Here is a 21,285-nt window from a genome sequence, read left to right as displayed (position 1 = left end):
GGAAACCACAAGAGTGAAGACTAGTAGAGTCCTGTCTTTTGTCATTCTTTGCTCCTTTTTCACTCAATGATTCCTTCGAATTTGCCGACCAAAAATTCTATATGTCTATTCTATCTATGATATTTCTATATATATAGAATATGATATCTAATATGACATCCGATTTGTCAAAGGGATTGGATTGGTGACTTACCCATTCAGTGACTTTGGCACTGGACGTTCCAAAAACGGGTACTATCGGATCGGGTGAATTAGAGAATAGACAGAGGTCCGTTGGCATTTCAGCCTTTCTTCTCCTTTCAGGGCCTATCCGAAAGAGAATCCAGTACCTCTTGGTCCTGAATATCAGAATAGGACGAACGAACCGGCCTCCGCGGATATCTTTGCTTCGGAACAAAACCCTGCAATCAAATAGATTGTCCCAAGGGCGCCATATTCTAGGAGCCCAAGTTATGCTATTGAAAATTCGTTCCTCTAGCAGTTCCGGTTTGAGCATTCCGTTCCCTTTTTCAAACTCCACTTCTTTTCATATAGCAATCCCTGATCAAAGAGAGAACAATATCCATTTCAAAACATTTCTAACAGATTCCTTAGTTCGGACCGACGAAGTAATGTCACTCGACTATTATCAACCTGACTGCAATCTTTTTCTGTCGGTAAGGATTGCACCAGAGCACCTTCTACTTCTAATAGGCCATGAACTATAGATAGAGAAGAATCATTCTGAGCGAGTACATAAGAAGCGATCCACTTTTTTTTCATCGGTTCCAGGGGAAGACCAAAGATCTTGCGCGGCAGGTCCGCCAGAAAACTCAAAGAGAAAGAAGTCTCGTTAATCTCTTCATGCTCGTTCCAAGTTCGAAGTACCTTTTGGCCAAAGAAAAACCCGCTTCCTGACACGATTGCCTCTTTATCTTTATATAGATAGATTCTATGGGGTTATTACTTAGTAAGTCTATTTTGTACAAGAGCCCCTCCTATCTGATAGAAAAGGGTCCCATGATCCCGAGCCGATCTTACCTTGGCTCGCAAACCCCAAGTTTGTCTATGAAGAGCTAATCTAATTGTATTTTTTTCTAGAATGGATTTCTTATGTGGAATACTAATGGATTGGGCTTCGTTGCTAAGTGCTACAAGATCTAGTGCACTGGAACTCGTGGTTATGGACCGAATCCTTTAGTATGGAACATTGTCTTTTCCAAGTAAAAACACCTAGTATATGAAAGAATGAAAGGTGCTTTCGTTCTTGTGGAATAAGAAGCCCTCGTACCTTAATGAAAGGAAAATCGTAATTTTTCGTTAGGTATTTGACCAAATAGGATCGTCCAGTTCCTACAGAACCTATCACTAAAATACCCGATAGGGCTAAGCGGAACGAAAAGGGTTTTCCATGAGATGGTAAATGAAAACGATTAGTCCCACACGAGGTTTGGGAATAAGTGATTGTCTGATAATGAGCAAGGAATATACGTCTTTCTGCTAAAGAGGATCTATTAAACTCATAATTCATTAGATCCTTGTTATCAATGCCAACTAGGTATCATAAGTAAATGGATCCCGGTTGTTCAATCCTTTGATAACCAAGGTCATTCTTTGCTAAAGAGAAATGATCACTCTATGAGTCAGACTCAATAGAATTGGATCCATTCCAAATAGCGAGATTAGGATTCTTGATCCCTCTCAATCTCTCTTTCAATTCGAGGATCCAGAGAGGTGTTTTTCATAGTCATCTCCGAATATTTGCCATCTCGGAATATTTTCGATTTCATTTTTCTATGATATGTCTTTCTATATGAAAATTGGTTATTTACGATGTACGATGATCCCTGTTAAGCATCCATGGCTGAATGGTTAAAGCGCCCAACTCATAATTGGTAAATTTGCGGGTTCAATTCCTGCTGGATGCACACGAACGGGAACATTCCATAAGTCTATTGGAACTGGCTCTCTATCCTTGGAATCTCATCCATCATCCATACATAACGAATTGGTATGGTATATTCATACCATAACATAAGAACAATAAGAACTCGAATTCTTATCGATACTGGAACTCAGAGCATAGGAGGGAAAGTCGATTTATGGATGGAATCAAATACGCAGTATTTACAGAAAAAGTCTTCGTTTATTGGGAAAGAATCAATATACTTTTAATGTCGAATCGGGGATTCACTAAGACAGAAATAAAGCATTGGGTCGAACTCTTCTTTTGGTGTTAAGGTGGTAGCTGTGAATAGCCATCGACTACCTGGAAAAGGTAGAAGAATAGGACCTATTCTGGGCCATACAATGCATTACAGACGTATGATCATTACCCTTCAACCGGGTTATTCTATTCCACTTCTAGATATAGAGAAAAAACTAAAGGAGAATACTTAATAATACGGCGAAACATTTATACAAAACACCTATCCCCGAGCACACGCAAGGGAACCGTAGACAGGCAAGTGAAATCCAATCCACGAAATAATTTGATCCATGACGGCACCGTTGTGGTAAAGGTCGTAATTCCAGAGGAATCATTACCGCAAGGCATAGAGGGGGAGGTCATAAGCGCCTATACCGTAAAATAGATTTTCGACGGAATCAAAAAGACATATCTGGTAGAATCGTAACCATAGAATACGACCCTAATCGAAATGCATACATTTGTCTCATACACTATGGGGATGGTGAAGAAGAGATATATTTTACATCCCAGAGGGGCTATAATTGGAGATACTATTGTTTCTGGTACAAAAGTTCCTATATCAATGGGAAATGCCCTACCTTTGAGTGCGGTGTTTGAACTATTGATTTACGTAATTGGAAGTAACCAATTAGGTTTACGACGAAACCTAGAAATCGATCACTGATCCAATTTGACTACCTCTACGGGATAGACCTCAACAGAAAACTGTTGAGTAACGGCAGCAAGTGATTGAGTTCAGTAGTTCCTCATAGAAAATTATTGGCTCTAGAGATATGGTAATATGGAGAAGACAAAATTGTTTGAAGCACGCACAGAACCGGAAGCGCCCCTTGTTTCAAAGAGAGGAGGACGGGTTATTCACATTTAATTTGATGGTCAGAGGCAAATTGAAAGCTAAGCAGTGGTAATTAGACCCCCGGGGGAAAATAGGGATGTCTCCTACGTTACCCATAATATGTGGAAGTATCGACGTAATTTCATAGAGTCATTCGATCTGAATGCTACATGAAGAACATAAGCCAGATGACGGAACGCAGAGACCTAGGATGTAGAAGATCATAACATGAGCGATTCGGCAGATTTGGATTCCTTTCCTATATATCCACTCATGTGGTACTTCATCATATGATTCATATAAGATCCATCTGTCTAGAGATCGTCATATACATCTAGAAAGCCGTATGCTTTGGAAGAAGCTTGTACAGTTTGGGAAGGGGTTTTTTTGAGAGAAAAGAAGAATCTACTTCAACCGATATGCCCTTAGGCACGGCCATGCATAACATAGAAATCACACGTGGAAGGGGTGGGCAATTAGCTAGAGCAGCAGGTGCTGTAGCGAAACTCATTGCAAAAGAGGGTAAATCGGCCACTTTAAGATTACCATCTGGGGAGGTCCGTTTAGTATCCCAAAACTGCTTAGCAACAGTCGGACAAGTGGGTAATGTTGCGGGTGAACCAAAAAAGTTTGGGTAGAGCCGGATCTAAGTGTTGGCTAGGTAAACGCCCCGTAGTAAGAGGGGTAGTTATGAACCCTGTGGACCACCCCCATGGGGGCGGTGAAGGGAAAGCTCCCATTGGTAGAAAAAACCCACAACCCCTTGGGGTTATCCTGCGCTTGGAAGAAGAACTAGGAAAAGGAAAAAATATAGCGATAGTTTTATTCTTCGTCGCCGTAAGTAAATACGTAACTAGGAATATGGAAAATTGCATTTTTGGAATTTGCAATAATGCGATGGGCGAACGACGGGAATTGAACCCGCGCATGGTGGATTCACAATCCACTGCCTTGATCCACTTGGCTACATCCGCCCCTTATCCAGCTAAAGGATTTTTTTCTTTTTTCCATTGATCATTATTCTATTTATTCTGACCTCCGTACTTCGATCGAGATATTGGACATAGAATGCCACTCTTTAAAAAGGAAAAAAAGGAGTAATCAGCTGTGACACGAAAAAAAACGAATCCTTTTGTAGCTCATCATTTATTGGCAAAGATAGAAAAGGTCAATATGAAGGAGGAGAAAGAAAACAATAGTAACGTGGGTCCCGGGCATCTAGCATTCTACCCACAATGGTTGGCCATACAATCGCGATTCATAATGGAAAGGAACATATACCTATTTACATAACAAATCCTATGGTAGGTCGCAAATTGGTGGGAATTCGTGCCTACTCGGCATTTCACGAGTTATGAAAATGCAAGAAAGGATACTAAATCTCGTCGTTAACTGAATTCTGAATAGAAAGATTTAAGAAAGAAAAAAAGATTCAAAATAAAGTAAAGGTAGGCGGGAATAACCTTATTTATGACAAGTTTCAAACTAGTAAAGTATATCCCTAGGATAAAGAAGAAGAAAAGTGGCTAAGGAAACTCGCAAGGAAAGTTCCAACCGATCGTGCTACTTAAGTTCGAGAGAGTTTTCAAAGCACAAAAACGTATCCCTATGTCTGTTTTCAAAGCACAAAGAGTTCTTGACGAGATTCGCTGGCGTTACTACGAGGAAACTGTTAGTGATACTGAACCTCATGCCCTATCGAGCATCTTATCCCATCTTAAAGTTGGTTTATTCGGCAGCCGCAAATGCTACTCATTATAGGGATTTCGACAAAGCGAATTTATTTATTACTAAAGCCGAAGTCAGTAGGAGTACTATTATGAAGAAATTCAGACCTCGAGCTCGAGGACGTAGTTTCCCCATAAAAAAAAGCATGTGTCATATAACAATTGTACTAAATATAGTAAAGAAATCTAAATAACCTTTAGATCCACTCTAAGATTTCGATTCCCAGTAAAAAAAAATATAGAATAGAAAAATATGGGACAAAAAATAAATCCACTCGGTTTCAGACTTGGTACAACCCAAAAACACCATTCCTTTTGGTTCGCACAACCAAAAAATTATTCTGAAGGTCTACAGGAAGATAAAAAAATAAGGGATTGTATCAAGAACTAATATACAAAAGAATAGGAAAAAGGGCTCGAATAGAAAAATAGAATCAGACTCAAGTTCCGAAGTAATTACACATAATAGAAAAATGGACTCAGGTTCAAGTTCCGAAGTAATTACACATATAGAAATCCAAAAAGAAATCGATACGATCCACGTCATAATCCATATTGGATTCCCAAATTTATTAAAGAAAAAAGGAGCAATCGAAGAGATTTAGAGAAAGATCTACAAAAGGAAATTAACTCTGTAAACCAGAGATTTAATATTTCTATCGAAAAAGTTAAAGAACCTTATAGACAGCCTAACATTCTTGCAGAATATATAGCTTTCCAATTAAAAAATAGTAGGTTTCATTCCGAAAGGCAATGAAAAAAAGCCATTGAATTAACTAAAAAAGCAGATATAAGGGGAGTAAAAGTAAAAATTGCGGGTCGTCTCGGAGGAAAAGAAATTGCACGCGCCGAATCTATTAAAAAGGGTAGACTTCCCCTCCAAACAATTCGCGCCTAAAATGATTATTGCTGCTATCCAATTCGGACTATCTATGGAGTATTAGGTGTTAAAAATTTGGATATTCGTAGACGAAGAATAAGTAATCTTGTCTTCGGATTCTGTCCATTGATAGAATAAAAAATGACAAGAGACTTTTTTCCTGAAATCCCTGCAAAAGAAGAAATTATACCTCTTTCTATAAGATTTAATGAAAATGATAAATCATTTAATATAATTGAGCTATGCTTAGTGTGTGACTCGTTATTTTTTTCTTTTTTTTAAGAAAAAAACTTAGTAATTATAGAAAATTAACTAATAACCAACCTATTGCTTCGTATTGTCGAGATCCTAACTAAGAAACAGTCACTATATGAATAAATACCTCTATCATAACATAAATGAGTAGATGTGTCATATAGTTGTAGCAAACTGCAATTTTTTCTCTAAAAAAGAAAAGGGATTCTAGGTTGTGAAGCAAAACTAAAGGGATGTGGATAAAGGGAGGGATGATAGAAAGAAGGAAGAGGAAATAAATAAGATATAGGATTCCACTATGTATGGTCTATGAATTACATCATAAAAGGCAATGTGATAAAGCAATCAATATAATAAAAATAATAGAGAATTAAAAATTGTAACTTGAAACAAGAACTACAAATTTAAAGCAATAATAAAGAGCCGCCCGGGTTAATAAAACTGAGAAAATTAACTCGGAAAGAAATTTTTTGGAAGCTCCGTTGCGGGATTCAGACCTAACCATTCAAGGAGAAGCAGTGGGAACGACAGAACCTATGATTCCATAGGATTTTATTGAAAAGAATCCTAACACTTCATTGGGTGGGATGGCGGAACAAACCAAAAAAATTGTCTTATTTGGTAAGTTTATAAATTAACAAATAAGACAGGAAAGAGTAAATATTTCGCCCGCGAAATTCTTATTGAATTAGAATACTTTACCGCGATTCAATAAGAGTAAAAATAAGGATTTTTTTTAGAAGGATTACATTATCTATAAATATAGAATTTAGATAATATATACACACACATCTGGATATATTCTAGATCTTCTTTTTTGACTATAATATTATATTTTTCTGTTTTAACAAAATACAATATAAAAAAAAACCGAACTTTTTCTATTATCTATTAATGTGTATCTATCCGTACCGTAATATTTTGGAATGATTATGAATTAGAGAAGATTACATGCTTTCTGATTCCATTCGCGAGGAGCTGGATTGAGAAGAAACTCTCATGTCCAGTTTGCAAGTAGAGATGGAACTAAGAAAGAGAACCATCGACTATAACCCCAAAAGAACCAGATTTCGCAAACAACATAGAGGAAGAATGAAAGGAAAATCCTGCCGAGGCAATCGTATTTGTTTTGGTAGATATGCTCTTCAAGCACTTGAACCCGCTTGGATCACGGCGAGACAGATAGAAGCAGGACGAAGAGCAATAACACGATATGCACGTCGTGGTGGAAAAATATGGGTACGTATATTTCCCGACAAACCGGTTACACTAAGACCCACGGAAACACGTATGGGCTCGGGAAAGGGGTCCCCCGAATATTGGGTATCCGTTGTTAAACCTGGTCGTATACTTTATGAAATGGGGGGGAGTATCTGAAACTGTAGCTAGAGCAGCTATCTCCATAGCTGCCAGTAAAATGCCCATACGAAGTCAATTTATTCGATTAGAGATATAGAACCCTAAAAGGGGTATGGAAGATAAAAAAAAAATGCTCGGTTTTTTCTTTCTGGAAAGACAATATTTCTTTCATCCTTTTGCATTGAAATAACAAATTGAAATCAAAATAATATGATTCAACCTCAGACCCTTTTAAATGTAGCAGATAATAGTGGAGCTCGAAAATTGATGTGTATTCGAGTCATAGGAGCTGCTGGTAATCAGCGATATGCTCGTATTGGTGATGTTATTGTTGCTGTAATCAAAGACGCATTGCCCCAAATGCCTCTAGAAAGATCCGAAGTAATTCGAGCTGTAATTGTACGTACTGTAAAGAGTTCAAATGCGAAGACGGTATAATAATCCGCTATGATGACAATGCTGCGGTTATAATTGATCAAAAAGGCAATCCAAAAGGAACTCGAGTTTTTGGCGCGATTGCCGAGGAATTGAGAGAATTGAATTTTACCAAAATAGTTTCATTAGCTCCTGAAGTATTATAAATACTAGTAGGGCGAAATTGAGACCAAAGAATTAATTTAGTAGATTGTGTTTTTACGTATATGTTTTAAAATCCAAAATGAAAAAAAAAAAAAGAAAACATGTTGATTATAGAAAAATTAGGAGGAACCTAGAATTAGAGTCTTATGGGCAAGGACACTATTGCTGATTTACTAACCTCTATAAGAAATGCGGACATGAATAAAAAAGGAACAGTTCGAGTAGTATCTACAAATATTACCGAAAACATTGTTAAAAATACTTCTACGAGAGGGTTTTATTGAAAAGTGTTCGGAAACATCAGGAACGTAACAGATATTTCTTGGTTTCAACTTTGCGACATCAAAAGAGAAAGACTATAAAAGGAATATATAGAACAAGAACCTTTTTAAAGCGTATCAGCCGACCCGGCTTACGAATTTATACCAACTATCAAGGAATTCCTAAAGTTTTGGGTGGAATGGGAATTGCTATTCTTTCTACTTCTCGAGGAATAATGACAGATCGAGAAGCTCGACTAAACAGAATTGGGGGAGAAGTCTTATGTTATATATGGTAATCGCCCCGCCTATAGTGCTCGAATTCTATCTCGCCCTTCCTATTTTTAAAATAAAAATAGAAAAATAGGAGAAAAAAAATATGACAGAAAAAAAAAATAGGAGAGAAAAAAAAAACCCGAGAGAAGCAAAAGTAACTTTCGAAGGTTTAGTTACGGAAGCCCTACCCAATGGAATGTTCCGCGTTCGGCTAGAGAATGACACCATCATCCTAGGCTATATTTCAGGAAAGATACGGTCTAGTTCTATACGAATACTGATGGGGGATAGGGTCAAAATTGAAGTAAGTCGTTATGATTCAAGCAAGGGACGTATAATTTATAGACTTCCCCATAAGGATTCGAAGCGTATCGAAGACTCGAAGGATAGCGAAGATTTGAAGGATAGCGAAGATTTGAAGGATACCAAAGATTCAAAGGATTAGGTTTTTCTTTTTTTTTCTAGGGTAATAAATTCTAAGTTCTAAAATTCAAGCGAAGAGACTTATTTTTTCCAAAAGATTAGATTCATAGTTTAAAAAAGGATACGGAAATATGAAAATAAGAGCTTCCGTTCGTAAAATTTGTACAAAATGTCGACTGATTCGTAGGCGTGGACGAATTAGAGTCATTTGCTCTAATCCGAAGCATAAACAAAGACAGGGGTAATCTTTCGAAAAAGAACTTTACTTTCTAAAAAGTAAAAAAAAGTACCCGCGGAAATGTTCCAATTCCAAATAAAATAATTTCATTTAAAATAATTAAAGTAAAGGGTTTATTTTACCCTGAAACGGATATCTTTGTATCTTTTTTTCTTTTTTTATTTCTAACTCATATTTATGAGATAATAAAATATGGCAAAAGCTATACCAAAAATTGGTTCACGTAAGAAAGTGCGTATTGGTTTACGTAGGAATGCACGTTTTAGTTTACGGAAGAGTGCACGTAGAATAACAAAAGGGGTTATTCATGTTCAAGCTAGTTTCAACAATACCATTATAACTGTTACAGACCCACAAGGTCGGGTGGTTTTTTGGTCCTCGGCCGGTACTTGTGGATTCAAAAGCTCAAGAAAAGCATCACCCTATGCTGGTCAAAGAACAGCAGTAGATGCTATTCGTACAGTAGGTTTGCAACGAGCAGAAGTTATGGTAAAGGGCGCTGGTAGTGGAAGAGATGCCGCATTACGAGCCATTGCTAAAAGTGGTGTGCGATTAAGTTGTATACGCGATGTAACACCTATGCCGCATAATGGATGTCGACCGCCTAAAAAAAGACGTCTGTAAAAGAATTAACCCGCTTTCAACTTTCATTTCAAGAGAAATAAACGATTCAATGATAAAATAATAATACTAGTCTATTATGGTTCGAGAGGAGGTAGCAGGATCCACTCAAACACTACAGTGGAAGTGTGTTGAATCAAGAGTAGATAGTAAGCGCCTTTATTATGGTCGTTTCATTCTGTCCCCGCTTAGAAAAGGTCAAGCGGACACCGTCGGTATTGCCTTGCGAAGAGCTTTACTTGGAGAAATAGAAGGAACATGTATCACACGTGCAAAATTTGGGAGCGTGCCGCACGAGTATTCTACAATAGCAGGTATTGAAGAATCCGTACAAGAAATTTTACTAAATTTGAAAGAAATTGTATTGAGAAGTAATCTCTATGGAGTTAGAGACGCATCCATTTGCGTCAAAGGTCCTAGATACATAACTGCTCAAGATATCATCTTACCGCCTTCCGTAGAAATCGTTGATACGGCACAACCTATAGCTAACTTGACAGAGCCCATTGATTTCTGTATTGATTTACAGATCAAGAGAGATCGTGGATATCAGACAGAACTCAGAAAGAACTATCAAGATGGAAGTTATCCTATAGATGCTGTATCCATGCCTGTTCGAAATGTGAATTATAGTATTTTTTCTTGTGGGAATGGAAATGAAAAACACGAGATACTTTTTCTAGAAATATGGACTAATGGAATTATTTCTTCCTTTTCTACACGCGGAGGAAGAGGGCGCTAGTTTCGAAGAAAATAAAAACAGGTTTACTCCACCCCTTTTTACTTTTCAAAAAAGATTAACTAATCTAAAGAAAAACAAAAAAGGAATTCCATTGAATTGTATTTTTATTGATCAATTAGAATTGACTTCTAGAACGTATAATTGTCTAAAAAGGGCCAATATACATACACTATTGGACCTTTTGAGTAAGACTGAAGAAGATCTTCTGAGAATTGACAGTTTTCGTATGGAAGATAGAAAACATATATGGGACACTCTAGAGAAGCATCTCCCAATTGATTTACTTAAGAATAAACTCTCGTTTTAAATCCATTGCAATTTTGTTTTCTTCTTCTTTTTCGAGTTAGAATAAAAAGAAAACAATTTAGCATCTTTGGTACAATCTATATTTTCGCGAAATGGATCATAATAAAATGGATTTTAGGTATCTAGGGAAGATTCACTTGGAAGTAACTATTTCCTAGATACCTATGGTACTTCACGGTTGAATGAATCAAAAAATATCTAAAAAAGACCTAAAGTTAATGATTTATCAATGGGTAATGTTGCTCCAATACCTAACCAAAGAGCTACTACAGTACCGATTAAAAAAACGGTCGTAGCTACTGGGCGGCGAAATGGATTTTGGAATTTATTGACATTCTCTAGAAAAGGTACTGTCAATAAGCCTGTTGGCACAGAAACCATTAAAAGAACGCCCAATAACTTATTGGGTACCGTACGGAGTATTTGAAACACGGGAAAGAAGTACCACTCGGGTAATATTTCCAGAGGAGTTGCAAACGGATCTGCCGGTTCACCAATCATTGATGGCTCGAGAACCGCTAAACCTACATTACATGCAATAGTACCTAGAATTACTACTGGAAAAATATATAAAAGATCGTTGGGCCATGCGGGTTCCCCGTAATAATTATGTCCCATCCCTTTAGCTAATTTAGCTCTTAATACAGGATCATTTAAGTCTGGTTTCTTTGTTATTGGGATAGGTGAACTCTTTAGGATCCATCCCCCAAAGGAACCGGACATGAGAATTTATCATCATCCGGCTCGAGCAAGAGTGAAAGAAATAAGACCGCGGAAGATCCTTAATAGAATTAAGGTTTATAATGACTCAATGACTCTAGGCAAGAAAAGCTTTATCAGATTCTCTTTTCCGAAGTTGCACCTACAACTACTCATTGAAAATAATCCTATTCTTATGGGTAAATGCTCAATATCCAAGTGGGCTTACAAATTTGATCATGATCAATTGCTTTGTGGATTGTCTCATGTCTCTTGATTAGTTGGTATTTATCCCCTCAATATCGCAAGTTTCTTACCTCCAAACAAAATATTTACTTGTTACTAATAAAAAATCAAAAAGTTTAGCCTACATTCTTCCTTAGATCCCTTCTTTTACTCCGATAGTATTGCGGATCACAATCGATGCAAAGAAAATGAATGCATTTCCATACTATAATAAAAAGGTAAGTGTAATAAATAGAGAACTGGATCATGTCACATGACTTATTCCATTTCTACTCTATGGGATCTTACGGAGCCTGTTCATGGATGACATGGTTGCGGTATGATCATAGAAGATATTCTCCTCAAGTGAACCAGCCTATCCTTCCTAGGTAGGGGACTTACATGTTGATTGGATGCGGAGACACCTTTGGTTGTGAATTCTAATGTGGCAGATCCAATTCTTTATCTGCATGGCCAAATCAATAATTCAAGTCACACACTCCCATAATCCGCCTTTTTTCTTTCGTAAAATTAACTTCAACTATTTGTATTGTATAAAAATACTTTGGAGTTGAAGAGAAGTATCCAAATGACATGTGTTATTTTACAATAACCCATGCTTGTAGCAATGAAATACCAAAACCTACCCGATATGATATATGATAATTATAATTCTCTATGATATGCCTTCCCTATAAAGGACCCGAAATACCTTGCTTACGTATCATTGGAAAGTGCATTAACATAAATACGGCAGTAAGCAGAGGCAGTACAAAGGTATGTAAACTATAAAAACGAGTCAAAGTGGATTGGCCCACACTAGCACTTCCGCGTAATAACTCCACTAAAGGCGATCCTATTACCGGAATGGCGTCAGGTACACCTGTCACAATTTTGACTGCCCAATAGCCAATTTGATCCCAAGGCAAAGAATAACCAGTTACACCAAATGATGCAGTCAAAACAGCCAAAACCACACCTGTGACCCAAGTTAATTCGCGGGGTTTTTTAAATCCCCCTGTGAGATACACACGAAATACATGCAGGATCATCATTAAAACCATCATACTTGCTGACCATCGATGAACTGATCGGATTAACCAACCAAAGTTGGCCTCGGTCATTATGTATTGAACCGAGGAAAAAGCCTCTGTAACGGTTGGTCGGTAGTAAAAAGTCATAGCAAAACCGGTAGCGACTTGTACTAGAAAACAAGTAAGTGTAATTCCCCCTAAACAATAAAATATGTTGACATGGGGAGGAACATATTTACTAGTTATATCATCTGCAATTGCCTGAATCTCAAGACGTTCCTCAAACCAATCATATACTTTATTGAGATAGGTAACTAACCCGAGTCCCCCTCTAAGAGCCGTATATGAAAATTTCATCTCGTACGGCTCAAGCAGAAACACAAAAATTTTCAACGAATATTAGAAAAAAGGTTCAAAACTTCATCAGCCACTGAATTGGGTCGATTTGCCTTGAAGATATCAAATAAGAAAAATCCGGAATATCTTCTTTGTGATGATAATGCCAAAAAATCTCAAGTTGGCGCGTCTTTCTTTCTTCCTTTCCCTTATGTTGGTCATTAGAGGCTTCTTGACTTTTCTCTTCCCTATAAAGGATTTGTTTTTTTATGCGTAATATAGAAATTATCTTGTTGAGATCCTATGAATCAGTTCAATTAAAACCTTAGATTCATACTAGAGCCACGATGATTTAGTCTCAAGCTAAACAAAAGGCAAGGGTTCTTCGAATAAGAACCGCTTGATAATCATTTATTGAATCAGTGTAATGACTCGACAAAATCGAGAGAAAAAAAGTTGTCTTTTGGGCAAACAAAATTGGAAGGAAGAAAATTTCTTTTTTATTTTTATTTAAGAACTACTTGAATTTTTCAGTCTGGTTGCGAGGTCTTAATAGTGAGTATGAATCATAGTTCCATTTTTTTTTGATCCACTCTATCTATTTCGTGTTCCAGATACTAGAATAAATAATATCTGACGAATTAGAATCATCTTGATAGAGATAACAGGCCCTTTCTATGTATTATCAATAGGATCAATTCTAACAAGTCACACACTCATATTCCAGAGATACCGAAACAAAAAAATTCCGCGGTCGAACTACCATAATATCTAGAAATGTAGATCTTAAACTAGAAAGGCTTTTTTGGATGGAAAAACTCTGACTTCCTAGTTTTAGTTAGTAGAAACCTAATTGGTTAAAATTCCGTCCAGTAAAACGGAAGAATTATAAATTTCTAAAATGATAGATAGGAATATAGCGAATAAAGCCATTGCGATCCCCATAAAAGGAGTAGTCCCCCAACCCGGGGCGACTTTCCCATATTCCGAATTCAAGGGTTTCAGTAAACTACCTGCACCAGTTCGTTTTGGCCTAGGTTTAGAACTATCTTCAACGGTTTGTGTAGCCATAAATTCTATTTAATCATTGGTGTTGACTTTGTATACTATTCCGTTGTAGTTGTAAATACACGATCTTTTCGTAGATCCATTGTAATCTTGAAATTCTATAAAAATGGAAACAGCAACTTTAGTCGCCATCTCCATATCTGGTTTACTTGTAAGCTTTACTGGGTATGCCTTATATACCGCGTTTGGGCAACCCTCTCAACAATTAAGAGATCCATTCGAAGAACACGGAGACTAATTTAAGTAAGAAGTCTCCCAGATAGGGGGACTTCTTACTTAAATGAAATTATTTTATTCTTTTAGTTGGAGTTGGTGGAACCTTAGGTGGTTCTCGGAAGAAGATAGCGAAAAAAATTATCCCTAAAGTCGAAACTAAAAGGAACGTATAAACCAATGCTTCCATAGATTCGATCCTGGTTTATTTACAATTATAACTTCCACACCTATTCATTTGTCATTTGGGATAATTTCCCATATAAAGAAAGAAAAAGAGTCAAAGAAAGGATGGGAGATGTTTCCCATGTCAAATCAAAAAAGAGAGGTGAAAGATACTATAACAATGTGTATCAAACTGCCTGTTTCCTTGTAGTTGGATCTCCCACTTTTTGGAATGTTCCAAATTCCACTTGAGCATCCAAATCTGGATCAATACCAGCAAAAACATCTCGGAACAATGTTCTAGCGCCATGCCAAATGTGTCCGAAAAAGAAGAGCAAAGCAAAGGTAGCATGACCAAAAGTGAACCAACCCCTTGGACTGCTGCGAAAAACACCATCAGATTTCAAAGTAGCCCGGTCTAATTCAAAAATTTCCCCTAATTGAGAACGCCTCGCATATTTTTTTACAGTAGCAGGATCAGAATAACTTACTCCATTAAGTTCGCCACCATAGAACTCCACCGTTACACCTACTTGTTCAACACTATATTTGGATTCTGCTCTTCTAAAAGGAACGTCTGCTCTAACAATTCCCTCCTCATCTACCAAAACAACCGGAAATGTTTCAAAAAAAGTAGGCATACGGCGTACAAAAAGCTCACGTCCTTCTTTATCTCTAAAGACGGGATGTCCTAACCATCCAACAGCTATTCCATCCCCATTGTCCATTGAGCCTGCTCTGAATAATCCCCCTTTTGCCGGATTATTACCAATATAATCATAAAAGGCTAATTTTTCGGGAATTTTAGACCAAGCTTCTGATAAACTAAGATTTTCGGCTAAACCATTGCTAACTCTTCGATATATTTCTTGCTGAAAGTATCCCTGATCCCACTGATAACGAGTAGGCCCAAATAATTCGATTGGGGTCGTTGCTGACCCATACCACATAGTTCCAGCAACTACGAAAGCTGCAAAAAAAACAGCAGCGATACTACTGGAAAGTACAGTTTCAATATTGCCCATACGTAATCCTTTATATAGACGTTGAGGCGGACGGACACTAAGATGGAATAAGCCCGCTAATATACCCAATGTACCCGCAGCAATATGATGAGAAGCTATTCCCCCCGGAACAAAAGGATCAAAACCTTCTGCACCCCACGCTGGATTTACAGCTTGTACTTTTCCAGTTAGTCCATAAGGATCGGATACCCATATCCCAGGACCATACAAACCCGTTACATGAAATGCCCCAAAGCCAAAGCAAGCCACCCCTGCAAGAAATAAATGAATTCCAAAGATCTTGGGCAAATCCAAAGAGGGTTTTCCCGTCCGCTCATCAGAGAATATTTCTAGGTCCCAATATACCCAATGCCAGATCGCTGCCAAGAAACACAAGCCAGAAAACACAATATGCGTACCTGCCACACCTTCATAACTCCAAATACCCGGATTTGTTACAGTTCCTCCTGAAATACTCCAACCACCCCACGAATCCGTTATTCCTAAACGAGTCATGAAGGGAATTACGAACATACCTTGTCTCCACATTGGATCCAGAACAGGATCAGAGGGATCAAAAACTGCTAATTCGTATAAAGCCATTGAGCCAGCCCAACCAGAAACTAGAGCTGTGTGCATTATATGCACCGCAAGCAATCGACCCGGATCATTCAATACGACAGTATGAACACGATACCAAGGCAAACCCATGGAAATACCCCTTTAGCAAAGAAAAATAGACACGATGTCGCTTTATTTTATCGCATTGAAAAAGACTATCCATATCCTATGTACCTAACCCTTCTAGGGGATTCTGTGTCAGAAAGCGCGAATATTTATTTCATTCCATTAAAAATAAGAAGCCAATTCTGTTCATAAGAAGAAAGAGAAGCAGATCTATTCTATACTCGATAAGTGCCAATATGCAATGGGTAACTTGGCCAATTTGGAAAAAACGAAGAATAGATCGCTACCCCTCTTTGTTTAGCATTCAAATCACCCATTCCCTTTTCTTTATTCAATCTGTCTTACATTCCTTATATGTATAACCTTTCAATCTACGTATTAATAGAATCTATAATATTCATATAGAATAAGAATAAAAATTAAGACAATAAACTGCGGATTCTTTCTTTCTGTTCCATTCTTACGTTTCCATATTAAAGTGTGGTTTTCTTACTTAAATTTAATAATATTAATCTAATATGCCCATTGGTGTTCCAAAAGTACCTTACCGGATTCCTGGAGATGAAGAAGCGACTTGGGTTGACTTATACAATGTTATGTATCGAGAAAGGACACTTTTTTTAGGTCAAGAGATTCGTTGCGAGATCACGAATCATATTACAGGTCTCATGGTATATCTGAGTATAGAAGATGGAATTAGTGATATTTTTTTGTTTATAAACTCCCCAGGCGGGTGGCTAATCTCAGGAATGGCTATTTTTGATACGATGCAAACGGTGACACCAGATATATATACAATATGCCTCGGAATAGCCGCCTCCATGGCGTCCTTCATTCTGCTTGGAGGAGAACCCACCAAGCGTATAGCATTCCCTCACGCGAGGATTATGCTTCACCAACCTGCTAGTGCTTATTATCGGGCAAGGACACCAGAATTTTTACTAGAAGTAGAAGAGTTACACAAAGTTCGCGAAATGATCACAAGGGTTTATGCAGTAAGAACAGGCAAGCCTTTTTGGGTTGTATCCGAAGACATGGAAAGGGATGTTTTTATGTCAGCAGACGAAGCCAAAGCTTATGGACTTGTCGATATTGTAGGGGATGAAATGATTGACAAGCACTGCGATACTGATCCAGTGTGGTTTCCAGAAATGTTTAAGGATTGGTAGTGTCCGGATTTCTTGTAAAGTTATTTCACAGCTAAATTCGTGTTTTCCTCGATTTAATAGAAAATAGAAAGACTTCATGATGAGCAATCATCAGGTTAAGATGGATCTAAACCAATCCATTTTTTTCTATATACATACAACATGCCGACGGTTAAACAACTTATTAGAAACGCAAGACAGCCAATACGAAATGCTCGAAAAACGGCCGCGCTTAAAGGATGCCCTCAGCGTCGAGGAACATGTGCTAGGGTGTATGTGCGACTCGTTCAGATCATGACTTCAAACAAATATAAAAAAAATTGAAGTATCCATGATTAGTACCAATGAATAGGATATAGCTTCTCTATCCTAGATTTCTATGGTATATGGAATTTATGGTTTCCTTTGGTGCAAATCCAATTATCTAAATTGGAAATAAGAAGCAATTCTCCCATTGGTAGCAAATGGTTATCCATTAAGCGGAGGAAATAGTAATAAAAAGAAAAAGGCTTATGCTCCTTTATCTTAAAAGAACGGACTAACAGGGTCAGCTACTTAGCCAACTTTCATAATTAAATACCGTCACTGTATGGATAACTCTTATTGTGAAAAGAGCTATTTACTCTATAATGGATAGGTAGAGCCAAAGAATGTGGACTATACAAGTTCGCAATACCTTTTGATGAAAGAAAGGGCTCCGGTGTATAGAGAGGGCCTCACCGTTTAAAAGGGAACCATAGAAACGATGGAACCCACTATTTTTTTTAGTATTATTAGAATGAATTTGTTATTTCGTATAGAAATAACTGAACGGAGTGGAATAAAAAATCGTGGTTGGGAAGGTTACTATAGCAAAAGCCATTGGAATTAATATTTTATATATCGGAATAATTAGTTTTGTTATTAATGAGAAAAAGGGTGGCTAAAAGAAGAGAAATCATTAGTTATTCATTAAGGTTAATTTGATTCAATGACCAGAGTTCCGCGAGGATATATAGCCCGGAGACGACGAACAAAAATGCGTTCATTTGCCTCAAACTTTAGAGGGGCTCATTTAAGACTTAATCGAATGATTACCCAACAGGTAAAAAGAGCTTTTGTTTCCTCTCATCGAGATAGAGGTAGGCAAAAGAGGGATTTTCGTCGTTTGTGGATCACTCGGATAAACGCAGCAACGCGGGTATATAAAGTATTCGATAGTTATAGTAAATTAATACACAACCTGTACAAGAAGAAATTGATTCTTAATCGTAAAATGCTTGCACAAGTAGCTGTATCAAATCCAAATAATCTTTACACGATTTCCAATAAAATAAAGATCATCAATTAAAGGTATAAATAAAGTAATATACTGGAATAATAAAAGATGAATTCCCGGAGAGGGAACTCCGGGAAGATACAATAAATTAAGATTAAGTGGTAGGAATCAACGAGCTGGATTACTTTCTTTATAATATATATAGGTCTGGCCCTTTCGAATTCGAATAAAACATCAACAATCGGAACTTAAGTTCCGGTTGTTGTTTCTTAAATTTTGGTTGTTGTTTCTTAAGTTTCGATTGGAATTGTACTTTTGCGTTAATTGAGGAATATGTCTATTTTTTCTGGGTCTAGAACCTGTAATTATTGAAATTGACTGGGCTTGAAATTGCTTTTCGTTCTCATAGTTACGAAACGGTAAGAAAGATAAAATACGAGCCTGTTTTATAGCAAGAGTAATTAATCGTTGTTGTTTCAAGGTTAATCTATTTATTCGTCTCGATAATATTTTTCCTTGTTCACTAATAAATCTATTAATTAAACTCATGTTTCTATAATCAATTCGATCTCCCGGGCCAATCCGGGGACGCCTACGAAAAGGTTGTTTAGATTTACGAAAAGGTTGCTTGAATTTACGAAAAGTTTGCTTGGATTTACGAAAGGGTTGCTTGGATTTATTAAAAGTTTGCTTGGATTTACTAAAGGGTTGCTTAGATTTAAGAAAAGGTTGTTTAGATGTATACATGATTTATTCCTTATTTAAAATTTGAAAATTTGAAAATTCACTTCTTTATTTTATTAATTTAGGATCCAGAAGAAGTAGTTTTTCTTTGATCCATATCTTATTTGATTCATATTATAGTATATGAATACCCTCTATACATATGAAATAATATCTACCGGAAATCAGATGAGTTGATTTGTATTTTGTATTCTATACTATGTTTTCTTTATATATTAAATATGAAGTTCTTACTCTTTCTGTTGTTTGGAAAGATCAAACACACGATGTTCCTATTTCTTTATTTCGTGATGAGTCGTATGCTTGCGACAATAACGACAAAATTTTTTGAATTCTAATTGTCCGGGTGTATTGTGGCGATTCTTTTGAGTACTATATCTAGAAATCCCCGTCGATTCCTCATTGGCACCTTTTCGAACACAACTGATGCATTCCAAAATAACTCTGATTCTAACATCTTTTCCCTTGGCCATGAACCTCCTTTTCTTTTTGGATTGACTTAACTTAATTCTTCTACTTATTCTTTTATTCTTCTATTTTGAATCCGAAGAAGAAGAATAAAATTCATTAGAATAATTTTTTTTTATTCTTTAATTAAGTAATAAAAAATAGAGAAATAATTAAAGAATACAATCCTTGTCGAATTAGCAAAGATTTTGGTTCGAAATCCTTTCATTTAATTAGCCAGCCCCGCCTTTTCTATGCTCTGATTTCTGAGGCCTTATTTAGCTTGGGTACCCCTTTAAATTGAATTTCTATTTTCAAAAATGGGGTTTACCAAATTTTTAATGACTCTGAGGTTCAACCCAATCCATCTTTTCTTTCTTTTTCCTTCCGATACTAAAAAAAGATTGAAAAGGATCAAATTTTGTCATATCACGAAGAAATCTATCCCTCCCATAGCAATAACTAGAATTAAAAAAAAGGGAATGACAAAGCATCTGGGAATAAACGATTAATTTCTATCAATAAACCTGCTAAAGCACCAAACCATAGAGTACTTAGCACGGGTGCTACAGAGAGATATGTTTTTATATCCCGCATTGAAAATCCTCCTTCCTTGTTGGAATACATATATGATCATAAACTCTTGCCCAAGATTGTTATGCTATATATAAAATGAACCATATCGACGAAATTTTCCTATCCCTAAAAAAGAAAAAGATGACCCCTTCTTCCTATATATTACCAAGGAAAAGTAATCCTTCTTTTATAGGCGAAATTATATTGGATTTTATATGTATATAATTCCTTAATTATATGAGACCAAAAAGAAGAAATGACACGAGGGTTCTATATATAGATAGAGAAAGAAAGAAGAAGAAAATTATGATGTGGAAAAGAAGACAGGAATTGTGTACAATGGCATTGTACAACAATTTAATTTGGAAAAGGGATGTAGCGCAGCTTGGTAGCGCGTTTGTTTTGGGTACAAAATGTCACAGGTTCAAATCCTGTCATCCCTACCTATTACTTCTTTCTTCTTTATAGGCAGTAGCGACGAGATCAATTAAAGTAAAGTGGGTATAACTTGAATTTGTGGAGACTATACGTACGTGAGATACATTAGGAATAGAAAAAGATTTTCTTTTTGAATGAATGAAAGCGCTCTTAGTTCAGTTCGGTAGAACGCGGGTCTCCAAAACCCGATGTCGTAGGTTCAAATCCTACAGAGCGTGATTCCATCTATTTTATGTCGAAGCAGAGTAAAATAACTTAACAAAATTGAATTGTAACTCCAATTTCAATTTGACCTCCTCTCTGGTCTGGAGGAGGTCAATCAAAAAAAAAAAATGACTCAATCAAAGATCCAACTGATCCCCACGCCTGTATTGCAAATACGCAGTCACGAATAATCCCGCTAAAGTAATAGGAATTAGGCCTAAGACGATTCCAAATAGAAAAACTTCAATCATTTCGATTTGTTCGAGGGGATAAAAAAAGAGGTACGATCTATCCCTAAATAGTACTCTAAATTATCCACGAATCTCAATGACCAAGAAAAGAATTCC

General features: G+C 36.8%; 2 non-coding genes across 2 annotated transcripts; both read left to right on the top strand.

The window, feature by feature from the left end:
* The first annotated feature begins 20,665 nt into the window (after positions 1-20,665).
* On the top strand, positions 20,666-20,739 carry TRNAP-UGG (transfer RNA proline (anticodon UGG)). Its single transcript has one exon. It is a non-coding gene; the product is annotated as a tRNA-Pro (tRNA).
* A 139-nt stretch (positions 20,740-20,878) lies between these two features.
* TRNAW-CCA (transfer RNA tryptophan (anticodon CCA)) lies at positions 20,879-20,952 on the top strand. Its single transcript has one exon. It is a non-coding gene; the product is annotated as a tRNA-Trp (tRNA).
* The last annotated feature ends 333 nt before the right edge of the window (positions 20,953-21,285 follow it).

The sequence above is a fragment of the Triticum urartu genome, unplaced genomic scaffold (assembly GCF_056163025.1).
Source record: "Triticum urartu cultivar PI428250 unplaced genomic scaffold, HENAU_Tu73 scaffold2, whole genome shotgun sequence".
Taxonomy (NCBI): Eukaryota; Viridiplantae; Streptophyta; class Magnoliopsida; order Poales; family Poaceae; genus Triticum; species Triticum urartu.
Note: the sequence above shows the minus strand (reverse complement) of the source record. Positions and strands in the feature narration are given on the sequence as shown.